This window comes from Mastacembelus armatus, chromosome 4 (genome assembly GCF_900324485.2).
Source record: "Mastacembelus armatus chromosome 4, fMasArm1.2, whole genome shotgun sequence".
NCBI lineage: Eukaryota > Metazoa > Chordata > Actinopteri > Synbranchiformes > Mastacembelidae > Mastacembelus > Mastacembelus armatus.
Genome location: NC_046636.1, coordinates 26,150,836 through 26,174,560, shown reverse-complemented (window position 1 = coordinate 26,174,560; position 23,725 = coordinate 26,150,836). Strand labels below are relative to the sequence as shown.

General features: G+C 42.8%; 1 protein-coding gene across 1 annotated transcript in view; it reads right to left on the bottom strand.

Moving 5' to 3' along the window:
• The window catches only part of agbl4 (AGBL carboxypeptidase 4), a 231,753-nt gene that overhangs the window by 89,472 nt on the left and 118,556 nt on the right, over positions 1–23,725 (bottom strand). The window lies entirely within an intron of this gene.

Here is a 23,725-nt window from a genome sequence, read left to right as displayed (position 1 = left end):
ACCCAGAACCTTCTTTCTGTGTGGCACCATATCACCATGTGGCCCTTTACAAACAAAGTGAACTAGTGTCCCAGACCAGTGACTTTCTCAAACCACAGTGCCTGCAAAATGTGACCAGGACTGCATATATCGAATGGTGGTGCTCCTTAGGGGACTGTCCTAGCTCTCTTTCTTCTCATCTTCTCCACATCACAAATCTGTCACAGTACTTGTGAGCTACCAGCAGCACTCAAGGGAGTGAAGATATCCTTTGGCTGCCCAAGTCCTTACGGACTCTCTCTTTTACTGACAGTTCTCTGTTTACCTTTCTAAAACAACCCTGATGGTAGGGGCCTGAAGTATTCTCCAAACATGGTAGGGTTTCCAAACAATCACTGACCCCCTCAAAGAGTCCTGAAGACTGCTGCTTGGCACATAGGAACAAGCAAAATCCAGTCAACCTGAGAAGAGTTTCTCTCGGTGGACAAAGTCCATCACATTGGTTCCCAGCTAGAGACTTGTGAGGATCTCCACACTGCTATCCAACTGTCCTGTGTCTCTGACCATGGCAAACTCTAAAAGGACAGAGTCTCATCGCTGTCAAAGTGGACCATGAACCATGAAGTCACAGGTGTGGTCAACTATCAGGTCTGGCTCCAGAAGAAGACCTGTGTCTCCCTGGTCAGCCTTCTAGACTTGACTGTTGGTGCTCTCTTTACCTTCTACTTTGAAAAGTTGTCATATCTCCTGTTCACCATATCTATGACCAAAGAACAAAATTTTTAAACTAATTGTTGACTGTGCATTTGTGCGTGTGTGAGTGTGTGTGTGTGCATGCACAAGTGGGTAACCTTAGAGCCCCTGCTGAGCCAAGAGTTTCCTCTATGACCTGGCAAAGAATCAATGACAGCGTCTTGACACTGAGAATCAATCAATGACTTGAGGACACTGATAGAATTCTTGATAGCTCAACACACACACACACACACACACACACACACACACACACACACACACACACACACACACACACACACACACACACACACACACACACACACACACACACACACACACACACACACACACACACACACACACAGAGAAGGACTCTGTCCTATCATCATTTCCCCATTGGGCTGTGATTGACCCCTGCCTGATGGAGTGCAGGTGTACTGACCTGGTATTTACCAAAGAACACTGAATCAATGTCCTGCCAGTAGCAGATCCACACTTATGGTAACGCTGCAGCACAACTGAGCAGAGATCAAGGCCTGGCTCCTGCAGCATCAATGGGTCAGATTAACGTGGGAGAACATTACTCATTTAAAACATGTCATACTCAACATATCTGTTACTGTTGGTAAGTCTGCGAGGTTGGTTGTACTAGAGCTTCTTTATTTTTTACACGGAATGACGTAAGGAAAACTAATCCATATGTTTTAGCCCATGTTAGTGTATTGTCTGTGGAACAAATGCATGAATGGAGACTTTCCTGAATCAGAAAAGATCAGAAAAACAGACAGAAACCACATTGCCCTTCATCCTAGTTAAGGACAGCAGCCACACATGATATTACAGCGTGTGGGCTTCGCTGTTGTGTGTTAAAAAGTTTTATCTTTAGGAAATAGTAGTATAGTGGAAATCCACCTTGGTGTTATAGTGCTGTATAATCGCTATTTTCTGTTAGGGGTTTTCAATCATCTGTGAGAGATGGAAAATGGAACCGAGATTCTTCCATATGAGACTTGAGGTTCCTTTCAGAGACGTCAACAAAGGACTAAAGTTTTCCAATGAAACTGAAACTTGTGCTCCTGCACAACATCGAGGTAAAACACTGACATGCTGATCTCCCGCTCTTCAGTCCAACCCTATTGGACTATGAATAGACAAGATGGTAGGTTGAAAAGTTCACCCATCTCTCCTCGGGGCCTAATTGGTGCTGAAGGTCAGGAGGCATGTATGTTCCTATTGCTTTATTGTCTTTATGGATCCAAGAGTGGTGAATGTGTATGTGTGCAAGCTGTGAAACAATTCTCCACTCGTGTTTTGTTGCCTTTTTCCATTTCAAATTGTTATTTTTATTTTTTTATGATATCCCCCCAAACAAATTCAAATGTCTGTTATCTTCAAGCAACCAGACAGTGGGAGACATATTAGAAAAGAAATGAAACAAAATGTTGTGTGACTAAAGCGTTTTCTTCAGCACAACTTTTCCATTTAGCTGAGTTCAATCAGGTATCGGAATGGAGTGCTGAATAGTTCTTTAAAGCTGAAGCAAGCTGGACTGCTGTGCTGCTGGTAATTAAGCGGGACAATAATTAGCTGCTAGTGGAGGAGAGAAAGGGAGGGTAAAAATAGTTTGAGGGAGATGCACTGAAACAAAAACGCAAGCAAACAAACAAGCACACGCACACACTCACATCTAAACTGCAATATGCCAGAGATATGCGTGTGTCTTCCCCATGTCAAAACAGCCAGCACCCTCTCCAGATGTTGATGAGAGGACCAGATGGATGCACTGCTTGGTGTCTGGTAGCTTCTAATCACAGCTTAGATCGAGAGTAGAGAGCTGAGAAAAAATATGGAGGATGAAAAGCAAGAAGAGAGTGGATATGAAATGAAACAAAATGAAAAGAAGGCAGGGCAGGACTACAATCAGAGGACACTCATCTGATCAGGACAAAGTCACGAGAGGAAAGTCAAATGCAGCGACGAGTGAACGTTAGGCTGAACGGTAAGTTCGTCAGCCTGCTGTTAATGCCAGTGACTTGTAACCTAAAAATCTAGTCAACATCATAGCTAAGCAAAGCTACACTGACCATCTCAGACACGTGACGTATGGCCTCTTCCGTTAACAGCGTGAGCACGTGTGTTTCCGTCAACAGGGTTGGTCAAGAGATTGAGTGGCGCTGTTGTGGATCATGTCTGATCTACTCCCATATAACCCGCCTGTGTAGGAATACAGCACGACAGGGATAGAAGCCAGAATGAGATCTAATACGCAGCCTGCCTTTCTGCTGACTGCTGGGAATCTTTAGGCCTGTGTGTTTCCCAAGGCGCCAAACAACCAAGCTCACAGTTCATTTAGACGAGAAAAGCAGGCAGACAGGATGAAGATAGGTAGCAATCGCAAAAACGAGAGTGTACCCACAACATAAATGCAGCACACTGTAAAATTTCCATGTAATGACTAATATCATAATAATATAACTACTGCCATTTTTTGGACATTACAGGATATTGTCACACTCTTAGCTTAACTTGTTGAACGAAATCTGTCTCTAGACCCGTGTTTTACGACTTATCTGGTATGAGGTCTAATTAGAGACATTCTTCTCTACAGACCATTGACTCGATTCTCCTGGGGCTCACAACAGATTCCCTGGCCAGGTTAACCCATCCATGTACTCTGCCTGCCCCAGGTCTTTTTCTCCTTGGATATACCCAGAAATACATCCAGCTATAAAGATTCATACTATTGCATATACTGGACATTCATCTACATATAATTCCTGGATATTTCTTATTTTTGCACATTCATATATATATATATATATATATATATATATCTAGCTTTTATTTATATCCTTTTACTGTATATCTGTATATATGTTCATATTGCACTGCTAACTTGCCTTGACAATAAAGTTGACTCTCTCTAAACTCTCAATCTGAGGCTTTCTAGTGGTTTCCTGTTCAGGTGGATGAACTGTCTCAAATGGCTCCTCAAAGGAGCCTCTAAATATCTTCTCTCGATCTGTTCTGCTGCTTGTTCGCATGCTCTTGTTCTTTTAGTCACTATTTAGGGGTTGTGACTGCACGGGGGGGGGGGGCTGGACAGTAAAGCTATTGGTTACTGGAGAACTTCACTTCGAGGCTCAGATCGTGTTTCATTATGAAAACCTGTTAGAGTGTCTGCATTAGATTAGATTAGATTAGATAAACTTTATTGGTCCACAAGGGAAATTCCTTGGTCACAGTAGCTCAGTTACATACAGACAATCTTGAAAACTATTAAATAATAAAATTGAAAATTACTGCACACCACTCAACCCGTTGAGTAGCAAACTACTCTCAACCTAAAACCCCAGCCTTCGTGCCACACTGGAGCCATGAGGCTTCAGCACTTCAGGCCAAATCTCATTCACCTGGTACATTGTGGAACCTTTTCACTACTTCAGTTACCTCTCAGGAGGTTTCCCACCTGGGGAAAACATCTTGGCCACCTACTCCACAATGGAGGGCATGTCAGTTGGGCAGTCCCTCCTGGTGACCATGCCTGAACCCATGAGGGTCCAGATGTTTTTGCCCCATTGACTGCCATTATAACGACATTTTTTGACTGCACAGCCATGACACTATATAATCATACATTCTTGATGGTTGGTGGTTTCCCCTGTTGGGAAGAGATAAAATTTGTGGTCTGTACTGTTGACAACCAAGTGGCCCCATTAACCTTTTACACAAGCCTGTGCAGAGAAAGCTTAGTTTCTGGCTTTTATACAGAGTTTTATATGGACTATATCAGCATAGTGCAGGGTTTGTTGGGTGTTGCCAGTCTGCACCGGTTAGTACCAACCAAACGCTGTGTTAAGTTGTGTTAGGAAGGACAAACAGTGAACTGGTGACAGGGTCATGGTCTTTCTAAGGCTGACTGATGACGAGGTTGACCTACTGTAGATTAAAGTTTTAAATATCATTCATCCTTTTCTAAAGACTCCATCCATTTTGTTGGATTCTTTGTTCTACTAGCTGAAAATGAGACATGAGTGCCAACTAAACAAAGCTTTTCTGGAGAAGACTTAAATATAAGTATTCACTGTACATGTGTTGGAGTGGTGTATCTACACTCTGTTGTTGTTAATGGGTAGTGGTGCCTCCCTGTGGCAAAGGTTGCTCTAACACCAACCTTGCCAACAGCCCCTCTCCTCTACCATTATCTTGCCAGGCCGAGTTTCCCCGCCCCTGCAGTTACAGATCTTACACTGCCCAGGCACCTCAGTCAAGGTCGCACCCCCCCACCCCCCCGACCTTCTCAGGAGTCTCTTTTCCTCTCCTGAGATAAAACAAACAAGAAAACAGTCGTTTGACGCATCTGTAATCACCTTAGCTATATCCGCTGGAACTGAGGGCTTTTAATTTGCCGTGCTTTTAATTTGTTTTCACAGCAGTTTCGAGCAAATTGAATTTGTTAATTAAAGCAGCAAAATGAAATGCTGAGCATTATTGACGAGATGCTAATTGGGTTAGTGTTGGAAATTGGAAGTGGGGGTGAAGTGGGTTCGGTGCGGGCTAACGAGAGGGTTAAGGGGGGAGAGTGGAGCGTTTTGGGGTATCAATAGTCACGACAAATCACATTACAGAACAGTGCAAGAAAGGCTAGATGCCAACAGGCCCCATGCCGACTGTGTTACGGTCTGAGTGTGTCTGTCTGCACTAACAGTACACCTCCCCAGGCCTTTTTTGGCAATCATACACAAACACAGACTGCTGTACAGTACTTCCTCCTGATTTCTTTGCAGCATAAATAATTACAAATGCACACACATACAGAGTAGCATCTGTCTTATCCATTAACAGCTCCTAAAAATACCGTAATACACGGTATATTTTTTTACATATTACTGCTGGATACATATGGCAGCTTGAATTCATACCTAACTAAAAAAGATCTTATCGGGGCAAATCAAATCGGCTGCTCTTCCCCTCAAAAGCAGTGGAATCACAGACATGATGTACATGATGGGCTGGAAGGAGACTAGACTAGAAGGAGAGTCCAGTCTAGTTGATCTGGGAAACACAAACTGCAGCATCTTAAACACAATGACAATATACAGCGATCCCAATAGGCTTTCAGAGGCAGATGATGAGCACTATTTAAATCTCTATGGCTATACTTTGACAATCTAACAGTGTGAGATAATAAACATGATTTTGTGTTGTTTTAGTTATATTTGTTATATTTGGATACTAATAGTCGTGATTACGTAAAACTGGGGTTTGGGAGTTTGATAAAACTATCACCACATGTTATAAGACATTTGCCTTGCCCTGGCAGAGCTCAGTTTTTAGCATCTTATCTCCTCTGTGGTAATGTAGTGTAGCTTGTTTACACTGTCAGTGCAGCTCTTTTTGCTTTGTGCACGACAAAGTTTGACTGTAAGGATGGAAAAAAAGCATCTTATACCTCATCGGGTCTGTGCATTTAAGCATTCCTCAAGCACTGTGACATTACTGCAAACTAATCCTAAATCCTTCAGAAAAGCTCGAAAGAGAAGGAATCACAAAATTAAAAATGAATATGATATTTTGTATACACTGACTGAGGACTGCTGGGAATGGGCCGCCCTGAAGAAGTTCTGTGAAGTGGAGTGGATAGAGGTAATTTAGGAATTCTCTTTTGGTTTTAATAAGTTAAGTAATTTATTCACTCTTTCAAGAATTTCTTAACTTTGTTTGCAGAAGTGCTGGTAAAATAAAGTCATTAACATCATTAAATTCTTGCAACTTCGTGTGTGTGTGTGCGCGAGGAAATTCCCACTTGCGCCAACTGTACGCACGTCGTGCACAAGTGAAGGAAAATATAAACTGCCACGCCACACATGGACTAACAGTGCGGTATTAAACATCACTCCTAAACTGGCTCATTAACCCCTCAGAGCTCTGCTGAGCTGTTCAGCACTAAGATCACCTTGTCTCCCTCCAGGCGCACTGGCCGAATGCACTACTAATGAGAAGAATTCACTCATTTAACTTGAGGTTTACACGGGTGAAGGACGGAGTGGTTGGGCTGGAAGAAGAGAGGAGTGTGGGGAGAAAGGGATAAAGCTGAATGAGAGAAGGCGAAACGTATGAGAAGAGCGAGGGAAGAAGGAAAAAGCAGAGAGGAGGAGGAGAGAGGAGTGGGAGTGGAGCAGCAAGATGGGTGAGGTGCTGAGCAGTGGTTGAATTAGGGAGGTGATTATAGGACTAATTACCGACTGAGCCGCTTCATTGATAAGGTCCCAGCCTACACCTGACAACGCTTACTGCCCTTTTCTCCATAATGCTGGAAACACTCAAATGCACTCAAACTGTTAGAAATACTCTGCATGTACTATCCTTGTTTAATCAACACACAGCTCCAGTATATAGCAATGCTATAATGGCTCACGTGCCTCAGATTTCCTGCTTAAATCATTCAGGTTCTGTAATTTGTTATTATACTAACAGAGGCTCACAGACAGTGTTTCCATTTGCAGAGGGACAGCAACTGCATTGTGATTATGAGGTGTAAATTAAATCTGGATAGAAAATGCAAGCTGCATCATTTTCACATCTCCTGTCAAAGGCAGTATCGATTCTGTTTCCACTTTAGATGTTTTGGCTCGGTCATTAACAAAGCTAAGTGTTTTGTGGTTGTGTTTAGATCGGTATTGGTAATTTGTTTCTTAACCAATTGATTTTATCCACCACAGCCCAGGTTATCCTAAGGTTATGGCTCCGTCTGTGACCGCCCTGACAAACAAACTGAGCATCATTTCTACAAGGTCTCCATTTCTACCGATTCGTTCATATAATACTCTATTTGGAAAGGGTAAATTTGAATTCTATTCATGATCCCTGTTACCAAATGTCCTCATCTAAGAGAGTGCACTCAGCTACAGGAATCAACCTGAAAGGGAATGAATTGTTGGGTGCCACTGTATTTTATGCTGCCAGTAAATATATCTATCTTGTTCATAACAATTTGCGGCTCTGTGTTTTGTAATCATAAAAAGGATAAGTTTGGGGGAGATACGAGAGCTGTTCTTTTGAGAGTGCTGATTACAGCAGGCACCATCTGCGTAGAGCATACAGCTGCCTGCCTCATCAGAATACCTAATATTCCAATGGAGGGGCTCTAAGTACCTGGCAAACCCGAGTAGATAGATAACAAAGAGCCTATTAAATAACGGACAAAGTGGCCTGTGAAGGTAGGGGTGGGGGATGTGGAAGTGTGTGGTGGGAATTAGTCTTTTTGCTCCACACACTCTCTGAGATGAGATAGCCCCAAGTTCTAATTAAAATTCTCATTCCCATCTAAGGTGGTAATTTTGATCTGAGGACGGGTGGAAAGTTTGATGTCTTGCAGACAGCCTGCTCCTGCCCCCGCCCCTCTTGCTGTGTATTCCTCTTCCCTCAGTCTTCAACAAAATCAATGTTATCTGGCCAACCTACTAACTCTCCCTTGCCCTTGCTCACCCTCAAAGTCATGTTGAAGCCATCTAATTTACACAAACACACTCCAACATAGTGCTAAGGAGTGATCCAGATTAAAAAACGTGTGAAACGAATATGGTATGCTGACACACACACACACACACACACACACGAGCATATGAGGATGTTTGAGATGTGTGTCTACTGCAGATGTAAGAGAAGACCATTATTACTGTCGGCAGACCACACAGACAGAAGGAGCTACTAGAAGGAGTGAGGCCGTAATTACAATGCATGCTTCCAGACTGCAGCTTGTTTTGTCAGTCATGTTTACTGTAGTGTGTTTTGTCTTTCTCTCTAATGTCTCCAAGCTTTCTCTTGCTCTCTCTCTCTCTCTCTTTCTTTCTTTTCCCCTTTTCTCTGTCCTTTTTTTCCAGCTCATTACTCCTAAACAATTATATCTTGGTAGAAAACCTCTTAGTTGCAGCCTGCTGCTGGCTAGAATGAAAACAGTCAGTGTGGAGGCAAAACGATGAATCACAGTGTCGACGCCAAAGTTATCATCACCTTCCTTGATTTATATTTCTTCTGCGCTTTTGTCAGTGCACTTTGAGAACGTGTGCGTGCGCGCACACACACACACACACAAACTTTTCTCAGATGAGCACTCTGCCTGGGGTGGTGTTAGGAGGCTAACTGAATGGCCATCATTCTGATAGAGCGCCTTCATTGAGGCTGTAAAATTAAACAGCCAATTTCACCTGGTAATTGGATAGTGAAATATTCGTGGTCAAACCCCCCCGTCTTGAGACGGTCCCATAATGTGGTGAACAGAGTGAAAACATGGGGGAGATCATCACATTTAACTGTCACAACAGTGTAAAACCACCAACTTTGTATGACGCCATGTTACTGACTCTCAGTCTGCTATTGGAGAGTAAAAGCAGCACAGCAGTACATCCAGAAAACAGATCTAGATCCAGAAACAGCCACAGTTGTTTAAAGATATGGTTTAAACTGAGGATAATGTTGGTATTCACAGCAGCAAGTGTTAAACGTTGCATATCTCAGGGTGGGACATTAAGAATTCTTTCAGTTGGTCTCTCCCAGGCCGCAACAGCAGAAGCTTTAATTGCCATAAATACACTCTAATTAACACGCTGGAGTTCCTGCACTGTTTTTCACCCTGCCCACACATTAGGGCAAAAATAAGATTTACAGTACGCCGTGGTTTTTGTTAATTATCAGCGTCTGATGCAGGGAGTATGGGGCTATACACCAGCAGATGGCAATTCTTTAGGGGTTAAACTTCCTCTTTTTCACCATACTGTGTTTGCCAATATAAGCTACGGAGACGCCACCCCTGGGTAGTATGAGCTCTGCGTCAAAGAGTGAGTGCCTTTCCTAGGATCAAACACTCAAATGAGCCGTGATGATGGGCCCAGTGATACATGCTGCTGTCTACGAGCCCTGGCCACAGAGAGAGTCCTGCATCATCCTATTCCTCCATCTCCTTACTTTCCTCGCCCTTCACCTCAGGCTCCATCGTTTGAACTTAACTTCAGAAGACCTTTAAAAATTTTTTGTTAAATTTTTATTTTGCTGGTTCACAAACTGCTGGTTAATTTGTCCTTTTCCTTATTAACCAATGTGGAGGTTCCTATTGTACTAGAGTCCTAGATAACAGCAACGGTAATTTATTCATATTCATAAGAAAAGGTCCTTCCCCTCTTGTGTGAAAAGCAAAAGGTGGAAGTAGCATTATTAATGATGGAAAACCTGGGGTGAACAGTTTGATCAGCAAAGTTTTCTTATGGGAGACACATTTTTTACCGACCTGAAAATGTTTTTTTTTTTTTAACCACTACAGCAATTATTCATGCCGAAACTCCACCGAAGCCTAACCACAGTGCTGGTAGATCAGAAAACAGTCATAGGAATCATCTTTGATCAGTTATTTGAAACGCTGTTTGAAGGCACTGAGATCAACAGAGGTGGCAAAAGTACTCACATTCTATACCTAAGTATTAGTACAGATACTTGTGTGAGAAAACTGGTAAAAGTAGAAGTACTGACTCGACTTACGTCTTTTACGTCGTGTCGTCAACTGTGGAGGTTGAAAAAGAAACAAGCCCGTTTTAATAACATAAGGAGTAGAAAGTACTGATATTTGTGTTTAAGTGAAAGGGAGCAAAAGTAAAACGTCGTCAGGAAAATAAATACTCAAAGTACAGATCGCTGAAAAATCTACTTAAGTACAGTAACAAAGTATTTGTACTTCGTTACTTCCCACCTCTGCTGATCAATGATGCACACTCATTTGTCACCTACATAACACGTTTGCACTCTGATACAACAGTCCTGCAATAAAAACATTCATGAAGGTGATAATGTTCAGGTATTGTTTTGCAGAGGTGCTGATTCAGCTGTACAATCATTATGGAGGATGTAGCTCGTGGTGCTTTTAAACTGTGTTGTATCAGAACGACAGGTGGTTAAATGTTTCCGTCTGTGCCATTTATACAAGTCCAGAAACCTTCCACTGTATAATGCAGTGGAAGTTCAACAGCACCACAAATGACATCGTCCAAAATCCCACAGGTGAATCAACAGTTTTAGTAAAAACTTTTTTTTGTAATGGAAGAAGGATATTTATTGCAGAGCTGTAATCTAGACTGGATCAGTTTTAGCTACAGTACGTGTACCTGATCAACAGGCTGCTTAGTGGATGTTGGTGGGACCGGATCAGAACATGCTAATATGAATAGTTGGACATTTCCACAGCTGGAAATGGAACCTGGCAGGTCGCGTTTGCATTAGCTGCTCAGCTGCTTGGGTACCAGCTGACTAGTAACGTCCAATCACGTTCAGGCAGGGGTTCAGCCTGAATCATCGCTGATACACTTATGCCAGTGTAGTTTCACCTTAAGGGTGAATTATCACTGTTTGGCAGAATCCTTGCGCCTTACAGCACAACCGGCTGCTCAAATGATCATTATCGTGATTCAAAGTTAGATACAAGGCAAAGGGGTTTGTTTGAGTAAGGCACACTGAAACATACACGCAGTGAACACTAAGCACTATGGGAAAAACACCAGCCAATAACAATTCAAGCTGTTTAACCTATGCATCAACAGTCTAGTCAGTCAGCCAGCCAGGCAGTCAGTGTCAGGGATGAGACAAGGCCATAATCCAATTCTAGTTTTTACACGGCGTCATGCCTTTACCTCTGACAGCATGATTGATGTGTATGTAAATGTGTTTTGAGGAGGGTTGTGAGCAGCTAGTTAAAGCAGACATTTAAGCCTGCCCTGTCAAAGATGAATGGGGGGAAGTAGAGAGAAAGGAGAAGAAGAAGAAGGAGGAATCCAAAATACAGACAACTATTGATCCATGAATGAAAGGAGATGGACATTGGAGGAGCCCTAGACAAGGCGTTATGTATCTCTCGTGCGTCACTCTGAATTCATAGAGATGCAGTTTGACAGCTCCACAAAGGCACTCTCTATGGGGAGTCTCTATCGGACACGCGGCAAGCAGAAAAAGGTTACTGCCTTTTTAAGTGTACTCTATTGTCCCCTCTCACCCCTGCTCCTCCTTTTCCCTTCACTATTCCTTAAGTCAATAGAGAAAAGGCACTGAACATTGAGGTCAGGACACTAAATACAAGGCAGATTTCTCTCAAGACCCTACCCGTGTGTGTGTGTGTGTGTGTGTCTCGATGTACATGTGTGTGTCACTGTGAGCATGCGTGTGCTTGTGTGCATGGCGTCTCTTTTGATGCTCTCACGTGTCCCGGTGAGAGTGTCATGTGGGCTCTAAAGTTTAACAACTTCAGGGGAACAATATGTCTCAGGAACCTCAAATCTCCCCGCCTGTTTCCACAGCAACCAGGGAAGGAGGAGGAAAAAGGAGGGAGGGAGGAGGCAAAGAGTCTCGTCTCCATCACTCATCCACACATCCGCTGCTATTTGAAGTCATCATTCACCGGAGTCAAACCTTTCCCTTACAACTTTGCATGCAGGCACCAGCCTGTTTAACTGGCACCAGTAATCTGTCTGGGTATTGTCAATCCGTTATCCTAAGCAGCTGTGTGAATGCATCCATCCTTCATAATTGACAAACAGGCTGAAGTAAACAATAGATTGTTTTGACTTGTTTGTCAGAAATGTGTCTTCTCGTGCTCCTAACTTTTTAAGAATGCTTTCCTTGAACACTGACTTAATTAGCTCACATTAGTAGACGCTGATGTGATTTGTTAAGACTGTAATTGGAGCTGAGATTCTTAATGCCCATGTTGTGTTGTAATAAGTTATGAACTGATGACGTAACATTGTCTGAATAAGAAATGTGCAAAACCAAATGTATGCAGAATACATTCATTCTAGGAACACCACTAGGAACTTCAAGTTATTGATTCTTTCAGGCCTAATCAGTAATGCTCTGACGGTATTAATGGATTTGTGGTTAATTTGTTTCAGCTCCATTAATAACGTTAAGAGTGTCTGTATTTGTATTTGAATGAGCTTAAGTTTCTCAGCTATTCTTTGCCTAGCATGGCTGCATATTTGTGTGTCTGTCTGCCAATCCACTGACATAACAAGCTGCGAGTATATGTACAGTAAGTGTTGCTTACTCATTAAAGCGGATACAGAGGAATTTCACACTAGAGAGACGGGTCCTTTCAAATTCTGTCTTCCACAAAAGAACTGAAGATGCGAACTTGAAAAGAAAAGGCTCACATACATGGCATGATTCAAAAGTAGGAGGCAAACAAACAGAAAATGGAGACATTTTTCTTTCACGCCGCTGCTGATTTTTCTTTCTCCCTCGCTATCAATACGAACTCCTGCATGGAAATGGAGAAATGGATTGATGGGAAATAGAATACTCATTTCCCACAAAATGTTTCCACAGCTATAAGATGGCATCAAACAATGAGACGCAAAAAGAGAGGGAGAGAGTACAACACGAGGGAGAAATTCTGAGGGAAAAAGGTACAACAGAAAAAGAAGGGACCCCCACAAACCTCCTTCATGCCCCTTTGTGCCCTATGGACCCTGCACCCTGTTCTGCTGTGACTCTGATGAAAAGCAGGCCACAATCCCTTTCAATTTGGCCGGTGTGCCCCAGTCCTGTTAAAGGCAATCGACTGGCTGAACAGAGGCACTATATCACAATATGCAGGTGCAGACAAGCTCGAGAGTAGAGAGAGGAGAGACATGGCGCCTTAGGAGAGAGAAAGGGACTCAGGCATCCATCTCGCTCACACTTAGGCTGACGTTCAACCATGGGGGAGAAACACACACTCACCCACACACAAACACTGGCTGGAGCTGGGCAGCAGTGGGAGAGCAAGAAAACGGGAGGTGAGAGAGAATAGAAAAGTGAAGGAAAAATGGGACCCGTCACTTCCTTCATCTTTTTTTCTCGCATTGGGTTAAAAAAAAAAAACAAAAAAAAACCGCACAGAATAAAAGAGAAAAGAAAATGTATTTTGTGCAACTGGGGAGTGGGACGGTGAGAGAGGGGGTTGGGGGGGAGACCTGTCTTGAATAAGAGCAAGGTGTTTGTTTGTGGTGGGTAAATGCCTGTGTAGGCGTGGGGAGACCAGCGGCTTGGTTAGAGCTGTTTGTTATCGGGTGTCTCCAGGCGCCTCAGGCGTGCTGAGCTGCTGGCCTGAGTCAGAGGGGCTGAGCCTGGGGGAGGGTGAGGAGTCAGAACCCTTGCCCAAGGATGGGTGAGAGGCCGTTAGACTGGAGAGAGTGAAAACGGGGCCTCAACAGGGCTGGAAATACCACATGAAATGATTTTATCCTACAATTGTTCAGTTCATTGACATTCCCTGCCGTTTTCTGCCTAGAGAGTAATTAAACATCTCATGCCTAAGTGCTCCAACAAAGCCACGTAGTCAATGTACTGCACTAGACCTGATACATGCTTGGAGCGTTCATACCTTCTCATGCAGTAGAGGGGCTGGAATGGCCTGTTTCATAGAGAATTCTTAGCAAAAGGAAACTGAAGCGGTTTACAGGTTTACAGTTGAGGGCAAGGATAAAACTGCAGCACTTCTGAAGTCGTGCTGTTTAATCATGACCTGTTAGTCATCCTTCGCTCTCCGTTCCAGTTTCTAACTAAACATATGGGGTGTGATCAGCTTGCAGCCCATTTGGTTGCATGTGGGCTCAGTAATATGAGGCTGTTTACTACAGCACAAATGCAATCACTTAGAAAAAATGAAGCTAAAAAATATAAATATTTTTTGTACCTTTCATGAGATTACAATCAGCTGGAACATTTAGTGAATGATGATTACCAACAGGCAAAAATAACAAACACCTATTTGTATGATACACCCTTCAAAATGATGATACAGTGCCATTGTGTTAGACTGCTTTAGTTTCAGATAGCACTACCTCATAAACTAGCACCTGAGTGTACATTACACTGTGAAGGTGTTGGTTTCCCTGCAGCACAATATGCAGTATAGGTGGTAGGCAAGTCTCAGCTGATTTTTCTGCTAGTTTTATTTTGCATTTTTTCAGCAGCGAGCAGTGATCAGGAAACTGTCCTTCCTCTCAGTGGACTCCAAAACCTGGTCTGAGCCATTTGGGCGTGGTTTCCACTTCATTTTAAGCTGGCACACACTCCTTATGTCAAACTAAATGGATGGCCCTGGGCACCATGTGAATACAACATGCACCAGAAACATTATGAACAATTCTGACTAATAAAAACATATTTTGCATGACTTATATTTGCATAACCCAAATCATAAAAGCGCTTGTGCGGTGTCTATCAAAATTTTAAAAACTGTGAAAAGATTAAATTATAGTTTCCACAGCATCTCTACCACCTGCTGCTGTGTGATACCCGCTGTTTCATATGCCACCTGCACTCCATTTAAACAGGTTTCCCTGCACTCGCTGCCATGTAACAAGTGGAGCATTGGCACAGCTAACTATAGCACAGCCGCCCTCTCTCTCCCCTGTGGAGAACACCAGTGTAGTGTGGAGTTACGTGGAGTGATAAAAAACAGACACACCTAGCCAGGTGATCCTCTGTTGTGGCTAATATATTATAATCACGACTAGTTTTCACGCTGCCTGACATGAAACAGCATAGCATTAGGCGTCGTGAGTTAAGGTTGTTTACTCGCACCTTCCCAGTTCTCTGCTGGTTCTAATCACAACTCAGCATCACACCCCACAACACACGTTTTTGCTTCTGACTGTTATCTCTGCTCATCCTCGCTTGTTGCCAGGCTCCTGAAGGCTGTGGTGTCTCATATGCAGAGGTATGTTATTCACACTAGCAACATCATCCATATTTACTATTTTTAAACTCGACCTAGCTTGATTATGCACCCTTACATTCGTCCCGCCAGTTTCTACGTTCAAAAATGCGTGACAATGCAATTTCAGTCTATGATCGTTCAGTGCAAAAATAATTTGCTCTCCTTGCAGATGTTGATCTGTTCATAGCCAACTAAAGCATCCAAAATCCCTCTCCTAATATATAACACACAAATATGAGGTATGACAATACTGTTTTAAGACAGACTTAAGAACTGGACTGGTGGGCCCCTTTATCAGAAATCGGCTTGTGATTGGACACTGCACGTTAAGTGTCAGAGGAAACGACACCTCACGTCTCCTCCTGTATCTTCTGTGGGCAGAGAAGATGCAAGTGAGGGAAATGTGGACGCAATTAGTGGAACTGGGATTCACCCAGTTCGCTCAGACTCGTATGTAAACATACACACACACACCTTAAGTGAACGGGCCAAACTTTACTCCTGGCAAGTAACTTTTGACAACTTCTCCACATCCTGGAGTTGTATTCAGACGTGCTAGAAGGGAGAGCTGGAGAGCAGTCAAGTAGAAAGAGAATGCTGTTACTGGAGTTATTAACAGGCTCCTGTGTTTCTCTCCTCTCAGCTGAGCTATTCAGAGCATAGCGTCCTCATCTGCCACAAACACATGCCGACAAACAGACGCAGCAGACGGACACACAGCGCAGCCCCCTCTACGCGCTGCGCAGTAATATGTTTTTTGCCCATTTACAACAAATTAAGTTTCCCTCAAAGTGAATTTCAAGCTTGGCTGCCTTTGGAGGGCGAGCAACTCTCTTTTCATTAATTTTCATTCTTTCCCACCGAACAAATGATCTACTGTACAGCCTGCTCTGCATTACTCTCCTCTCCCTGTCTTTTTCTTTCTCTTGTCTTCTAACCTCTTTGCCTTCTTTTTCCCGCTTGCTGGTAAATTTGAGCCAGGCAATGGAAAGCAATTACACTGTCAGAAAGGTGTATACTGATTTATTAAATGCCTTGAATGCTATCTGTTTTTTTTCCCCCCTCCTTGTGTCCCCCTGGGGAACTGAGTCCTGACACCCAAATGAGACAGAGTGAGTGCTTCCTGCTCAGTGCTCCATCCTGAGTCATGTAGGAAGCCGTCAGGGTGAATATCCACTGGGACAATTCATGCAGGTAGAAACGGATGACTGTAAACAAGGACGGCTACAGATTTACCTCAGAAATCAAAGAGGTGGGAGGCATGGAAGACAAAAGAAAAGGCAGAGAGATAGAGATGTGTCTGCTATCTGCTGCCTAGATGACATTCTTCTTCCTCTTTAATTTTAAAAAGCAGGTCATCAACTACCCACCAACCACAGAACTTCAGTTCACGGAGTCGTCGGCCTGTAGACGACAACCTTTTCAGACGACTTTGCATTAGCTTAATTTTCAATCATTAAAAGACTGGAGAGAAGAGACAGAGGGGGAGAAAAGAAACACAGAGACAGTGAGCTAAGCTATTAAGGTGTGAATACGTTCCAATTTCCAAGATAAATATTATCTCTGTCTGAGTGACCCAAAATCTGTGTGCTTTTGTGCCAACATTATAATAAGGATCAACAAGGGGTCAGCGCCGCATGGAACATCACACCATCTGATTCAGAGTGTCCCCTTTGATACTTTAATCTATTTGCCGCCCATATTTCTCCACACACGTTATCCTGCACTGTGTGAAACTAAAGTTGAACACGTCACCAGCACAGACACATAATCTGCAGTAACAACAATGCCTAACACTCTAACCCACCTACTCCCAATCCTCAACACCTTTCCTCATTACTGTGCACTTGATCGCCACAGATCCAGGGCTGGGGATGCGTAATAAAGCATCCAGTATCCCGGGGGAACCATTGGTTGGAGATAAGAGGCCATACAGCACTATAACATAAGGACATAGATCATAAACCTGCTTATCGTCCGCTCCCTCTGGACCAGCCTTCCTATTCAGCTCTCTGGGCCAAGAGACAGCCACGGCTCAACCTTTCTCTCAGATTCCTGAAGTTGACTACAGATACCGTCACGTTGGTCTGAAGCGTCTGATAGAAAAAGGGTCACTCACTAATGAAGCCAAATAGAAAGCAGCAGAAAAACAAGAGTTGTTGCCAAGAAACCTGCAATGATACGATGATGACCTTTCCATCTTTGGGGAATTTCTTCAGAGTTATGATACTGAGGTGCTGTAGGCAGTGATTAACATATTATTAGACGATAACAAGTCTAGCTCTTTCATCCAGATACCTGTTAGCTGCTGCCAAGGAAAATGAGAAACTTCCTGAGGCCAGCAGAGAACAAATTATGCATAAACAGGGAAACAAAATGCCAAAGAGGTAATGCAAGAACCCATAAAGTTAACACCAGGCAGGAGACAAACACAAGAGAAACTTCGTCAGAACTCGCTTCCAGTAGAAAAAAAAAAAAACGGGGAGCGAAAATTAAATTATGACTCGTTGATACAGCTCTGTGCCTTGTCTTTTTCTTTTGCATTTTCCTTTTTAAAATGCCGTTTTCTTTTTTTCTCTTTTTGATGTTTAGGCCACAGCTAATGCATTCCTGAACAGTCTGCCACTAAAGGAAAAGACTCTGTTATCATGAGCTGTTTACCTCTCAGCTCGGGGAAAAGCAGTTTGCTTACTTGAGTGGTGCCAGCTTGCTCCACCGCTGAAGTGCTCGTGTCTGTCTTGAATATATGGTAACGAAACAACAGAACTATCTGCGTCTGGGGGGAATAAATAGCCAACGTTTCTAATCATCTGCCTGACTCCATCTGTCTCTGTCTACATGCGTGAACACGTTATTTTATGGTTTGCCTGTAAGGTTGAGCCTCATTCACACCAATCCAGCCTGGGACTTTCATCGCTGAACACAAAGTGGACGGTCACATCTACCATGTGGCTTCACAAATTCAGAATCACCTCATCCACATGATAAAGTGCTGATTGGCTATTCAGGTGTTGGCCTTTGAAGAAGGCAGTCAGTAGATGGAGGGCTCTCTTCATTACAAAGCAATCACAGAGCCATTCACAAAATAGCTCCTGTGTCAAGAACTCAGCTCTCAGACTCAGCTTTAGAGAAAGTTGGCATTAATTAGTCTCTGTAATTAAATCTGGCAATTTGTCACAATAGATGCTGTTATATTACTTGATGACAAAGTAATGTGCAGAGTCCTTGTTAAGAAGATATAAATGGTGTCAGTCATCTAAAAGGCAGAACTGTGCTGCGTCTCGTGCGTCAACTCATTTTTTAAAAAGTGGATTTGTTTTATTATTGTTTATTACTATTAGGTTAAGTTAGACTCAAGCACGGCTCTAAAAGACGCTGTACATTTATCTTGTCCAGGTGATGTAACATTGCAAACTGTCTCTCCACACTAGACAATGCTCATTTTATTACAATAGTCCTAGTTTCACGCCCAAACTACCTCCTGTTACGTGTCGAGGGATTCTGATACAACAAAGAGCCAATTTTTGCTGCAAGCGTTTTGCTTCCCTAATGTAATAAAACACCGATTTTAATTGGAGTGATTTTACAGTGTTGTGGGTCTTTGAGAGGCAGAAATCATGGGATCTCTCATTAACACCAAAAAAATCTGCTGCGTCTCCTCATCTCATCCTGTTCGGCCCAGTGGAAACATGCCTGGCCGCTGATGTGTTCCCGTCAGCTTGCCTGGCTTGGCTCTTCCAGTGTGGCTGCTGACCTTCTCCTCTCTCCACGGCTGGAGTGGCTATTGATTGGATCTTGGCACACAGTGTACAAACACAGAGATAAGGAGAGAGGGAGGCAGCCAGGCAGATATGGCTGCAGTGCCCACTCCACACCCCTCCTCTTGCTCCAGACACACACACACACACACACACACACACACACACAAAAAAACGCTCTCCGAGACTCCACTCCCACTGAGCAGACACCCAGACATGGTACCTGAACACTGATAGCAGACAGGATTAGGTCTAAAATTCAATCACAACAGTCTAAGTAATGTTAAGTCACTGCAGCTGACAGTGACCACTGCTTCTGTTCAACACAGTGCGAGCGATCTATCATAATCTGCTTTGATTTGTGAGATTTTAAAAAGAAAAACAAAGAACTGAGTGGATGTGGCATTTCTGCACTGTGATTCAGAGATCAATAGTTTCACTTGATGCGGGTATGTGAACAGAATCACAGGATAAGAGCGAGCGAGGACTCTAAGGTCTTCTAAGTTGCATGTAGACCGGGTCTCGGACAACCTTAAGGCTGGTCAGTGGCCTGTCCGCTCTCCCACCTTGAGATCTCTCATTTACACTTTCTTTCCATCTGGTCTACAGGCAGAGGCTGTGCTGTGTCAGAGGTGACTAATAGTGTCATAGCCCTGCCCTCCCCACCGGGGCCCGCAGAGGAAAAAACTCAAACTGCTGCCTCCGCAAAAACTCGCAGACAAACACTGCCCACTGGTGAAAAAATAAAAAAAAGCTTTGTCAACAGGCACGGTGGGCAAATAAGGCGCTTTCTATTCCAGATGGCCAGGGGACACTTGAGGACTGTGCAGAAATGAGGAAACGGTTTGGAAAATGGAATCAGTAGGCATATTTTCAAATCGGCTTTTTAGTATTGTAACAGGTCAAATGTGTGTTGTCTCTTCCTTTGTGTCTCTGTGGACGCAGACGCCTCAGGGGGAGACAGAGGGAGAGCTTTACTCAGATACTGTCAGGTTAGTCTACAAAAGGAAATGCTCAGACAGATGGGGACCAGAGGAACAAATGCAGGGCCATGAACCTGCATGAGAAGTGACAGGAAGGATCCAAAACCTTTTCTTCTGGGGAATAAGATACGCTTCTCTAGTGTTTGCCTTCATAATGTGTGTGTGTGTGTGTGTATGAGTCTATACATAAAGTACTATCAGCACAAAATGATCATCACTTTGGACAGAGCCAGGCTAGCTGTGGTTGTGCTAAGCTAAGCTAAATGACTGCCGGCTGTAGTCTTATGTTTAACAAACAACATAAATCTTCCCATCTGATGTTAAATCGTACCTTTAAAAGGAAATTTAACAGAAAATACAGTTTTATCAGGCCGTTCCAGAAAGGAAGTGCCGGCAGAAAAGGTTCGGCCCCATTAAATTTTACACTTCGACACAGGAACAGCGCACGGGTTCCTGCATGAGGACCTCAGACTGTGTGCAGCTTGGTAAGTAGTTCATGGATATAATGTAGAGCCAAGATATAAAGCACTTTAGATGTAATGTGTAAAATTTAAATGTTGTGTAATGAATGTAAATGGAACCAAAGCCATTTAAAGTGATATTATGTAGAAGCCGCCACATTTTGTTCACTTCGTAGTCTGTGATTTTATAATTTACTTGTGACTATTACAGCGACCTAAATGTGATTAAACGTACAATGCTATTGCAAGAAGATTATTTTTTTATAGATTCTTTTCTTTTTTACAAAAAGTCGAGATACCACTGACTGTGAAATGCATCGTACACTAGAGGGTTTACTGAACAGGGGAATTTCACTCTTATTGTCTTAATTGGCAGAGGAAAAACAAAGTGAAAGTGAAGGATTTGAGAACCGAGAGGCTGATTGGAAAATGATATTGCAATCCTCCTGACTTGCCCTTTTCATTCATGCCAGAGCTGTTACATCTCTCTGCCTGTATCTGTCTGTCTGCCTGCCTCTCTCAATTAACATCCTTCCAATGCAACTAAAGCGATTTCAGTCTGGTTCAATGTAATTTTCACATTAAATTCAATTCACTCTGCTTTAGTTAATCTTGCTTCAAGCGAGACAATAAAAAACACCTGCCTTATAAATCAGTAATCGCTATCTCAGTCATTATGATGAAGAGAGGTGCAGGTAAAAATTAAAGACAACCTTTTTTTTTTTTTTTTTTTTTTTTTTTTACAGTATCTGAGCCTACCCATGCAGGCTGGTGAGTAGAGATTTTGTTCAGAGGAATACATTACGGAAAACAAATTAGTCAGCAAGATAGAAGAAAGCCAATGCAAATGGCACTGGCTCTTATTTTCATCCTTCTGAGATAACTGTGCCCATTAGAAGGTTAAAGCTGTTGTGGTGTCCCTGCAAAGACTCCGCCGTGGAAATGGCAGCAATCCGTCTTTAAACTTTGATGCAGCCAGAAAGCTCTCCTCATCCCTTCTCATCCCTTCCCCTCTGACCTGTGTGTGTGTGTGTGTAGATGCATATGTGCATGAGATAGAGAGGAGGGGAAAGGGTAACAGCAAGAGAGGGAGCAAGCAAAGAAAGAGATATGAGAGGGTGGGGCCGGGCTGTCTGCCACACAGGCCCAGAGAACATAAAAAGAAAAATACGGCCATAAAACCTCTCTATGACTATGAATACTAATACTGACTCTGTGAGCCAAACCAACTGAGTCTGTCCTCTCTCTGTTCCCCTCTGTCTCACTCAGAGAAATGATGTGCCTTAAAAATAAAGCGAAAATAGTGTGCTGCACAGGCAGCATTGTACAGCTTAGAATTTACACTACGCTATGCAGCACAGTAATAGTTCAGATGGAGAGCGAAGATTAGTCAGCAGCAATGTGGGCACACACTACGCATTAATTCGCTGCTCTTCAAATCAAAAGTCCATTTTTAATTTTATTTTGCTGTGATGTTTTCCGTGGTGATTTTTTATTAATTTGGCTGTCGAGTGACAACAGCTTGTATAGTTGTAAGAATTAACAACAGAACAAGGAAACAGACTGGAAGCACCAACAGTAAACAAACATAATTGCTCTGCCCACAACTGTGGATTTTCATGGTTGGATTTCTCACCACAGTAAAGTTACCATCCTTAGGATTTAAGATGGACGGACAGATGTATTTCATTAATCCCAATAGCAAATTATATCAGCCAGGTCTCACAGGAACCACAAAACAAATGCTAAATTAAAAACAGAATACTAAAAACATACTGTTAGGAAAAACAGTGGGCAACAGTAATGAATAAATAAAATAATAATTTACTGTTATTTTCATTTTGCATGTTTATGGTCAGCTTTGGCTGTACTGTATTTAATACAGTACATAAAATAAGTACCTCCCTATGATAGTAGTTTTTATTGCTGCTGGTGGAATCTGCCACTCCAGGATTCACATTACACACAAACACACACATGAATCCAACTGCCTTACGGTTTGTAATTGGGCCTATTTGATGAAGGCAGTTCTGATAAGATGATAAGCTAAATTTAGTTTCAACTTTTTCTTTACATTAGGAGCAAAGCAGTCATTTCTGCCGATTCATGTCGGCCATTAGTTACTAGAAAAGTAGTGAAAGACGAAGGAACAGAAGAAGGAACATGAAAAGCCGTTGTTATGCTATGAAAGTCTTTTTACTATGCCTCGCTGCAGTGAGAAAATCTGCTCGCGCCTTTCACCACAATGGAAGAACAATAATTGATTCATCCATGTAAAAACATAAATGTGACAAACCTTCTCAGTGCAGATGGTGCGGCTGTATTTCTGACTGTAGCTGTGCAGAGCATGTTTTGCAGCAAGTGTTTGATACTTGTCTCATGTCCCAGTTTCAGACAGGGATTTTGGGCAGCATAGTAAAACACACTTTGTAAGAACAGGTGCATCCAATTCAACTAAAACACAAATCTTTTATATTATAACTTCAAAAGGCATTAACAGGTAAACTGACTGAATTAGCGCTGAACCTAGTTTTGACATATGACAGCAATCCAAATCAGTAATGACCAATTTTATTCGTGTTATTACTGTATCTGAATCTTGTATTTATGAAGCCAAGCTATATTCTTATGCCACGGTTCATGGAATCCTTTCAGTATTTTATGGGCAGGTGCTCCTTACAAATACCTGTAGTTTCTTGGTAGCCCCCTTGCAGCAAGCTTTCCCTGACAAATGTTGGAGGACAGAAGAAAAAGTCGTAATCTCTCAAGCATTTCTAATGAGTTTTTCTCCTACAATTATTTGATAAGAGCAGACAAGACTGGAGGCAGTGTGTATGATACACTGGCTCCTACTGCCGAGGTGAGAGCTCTGCTGATTACACACACAGCCATTTACACACACAAACACACACATACACACCCAGAGGCTTTCAGGCCGTCATCTCAGAGTGCAACAATCCTAATAATAACATGAGAGGCTGAAGTTATAACCAGCAGGCACACCTAAGTTACCAGTCTGAATCCACACACACACACACACACACGCACACACACACACACACA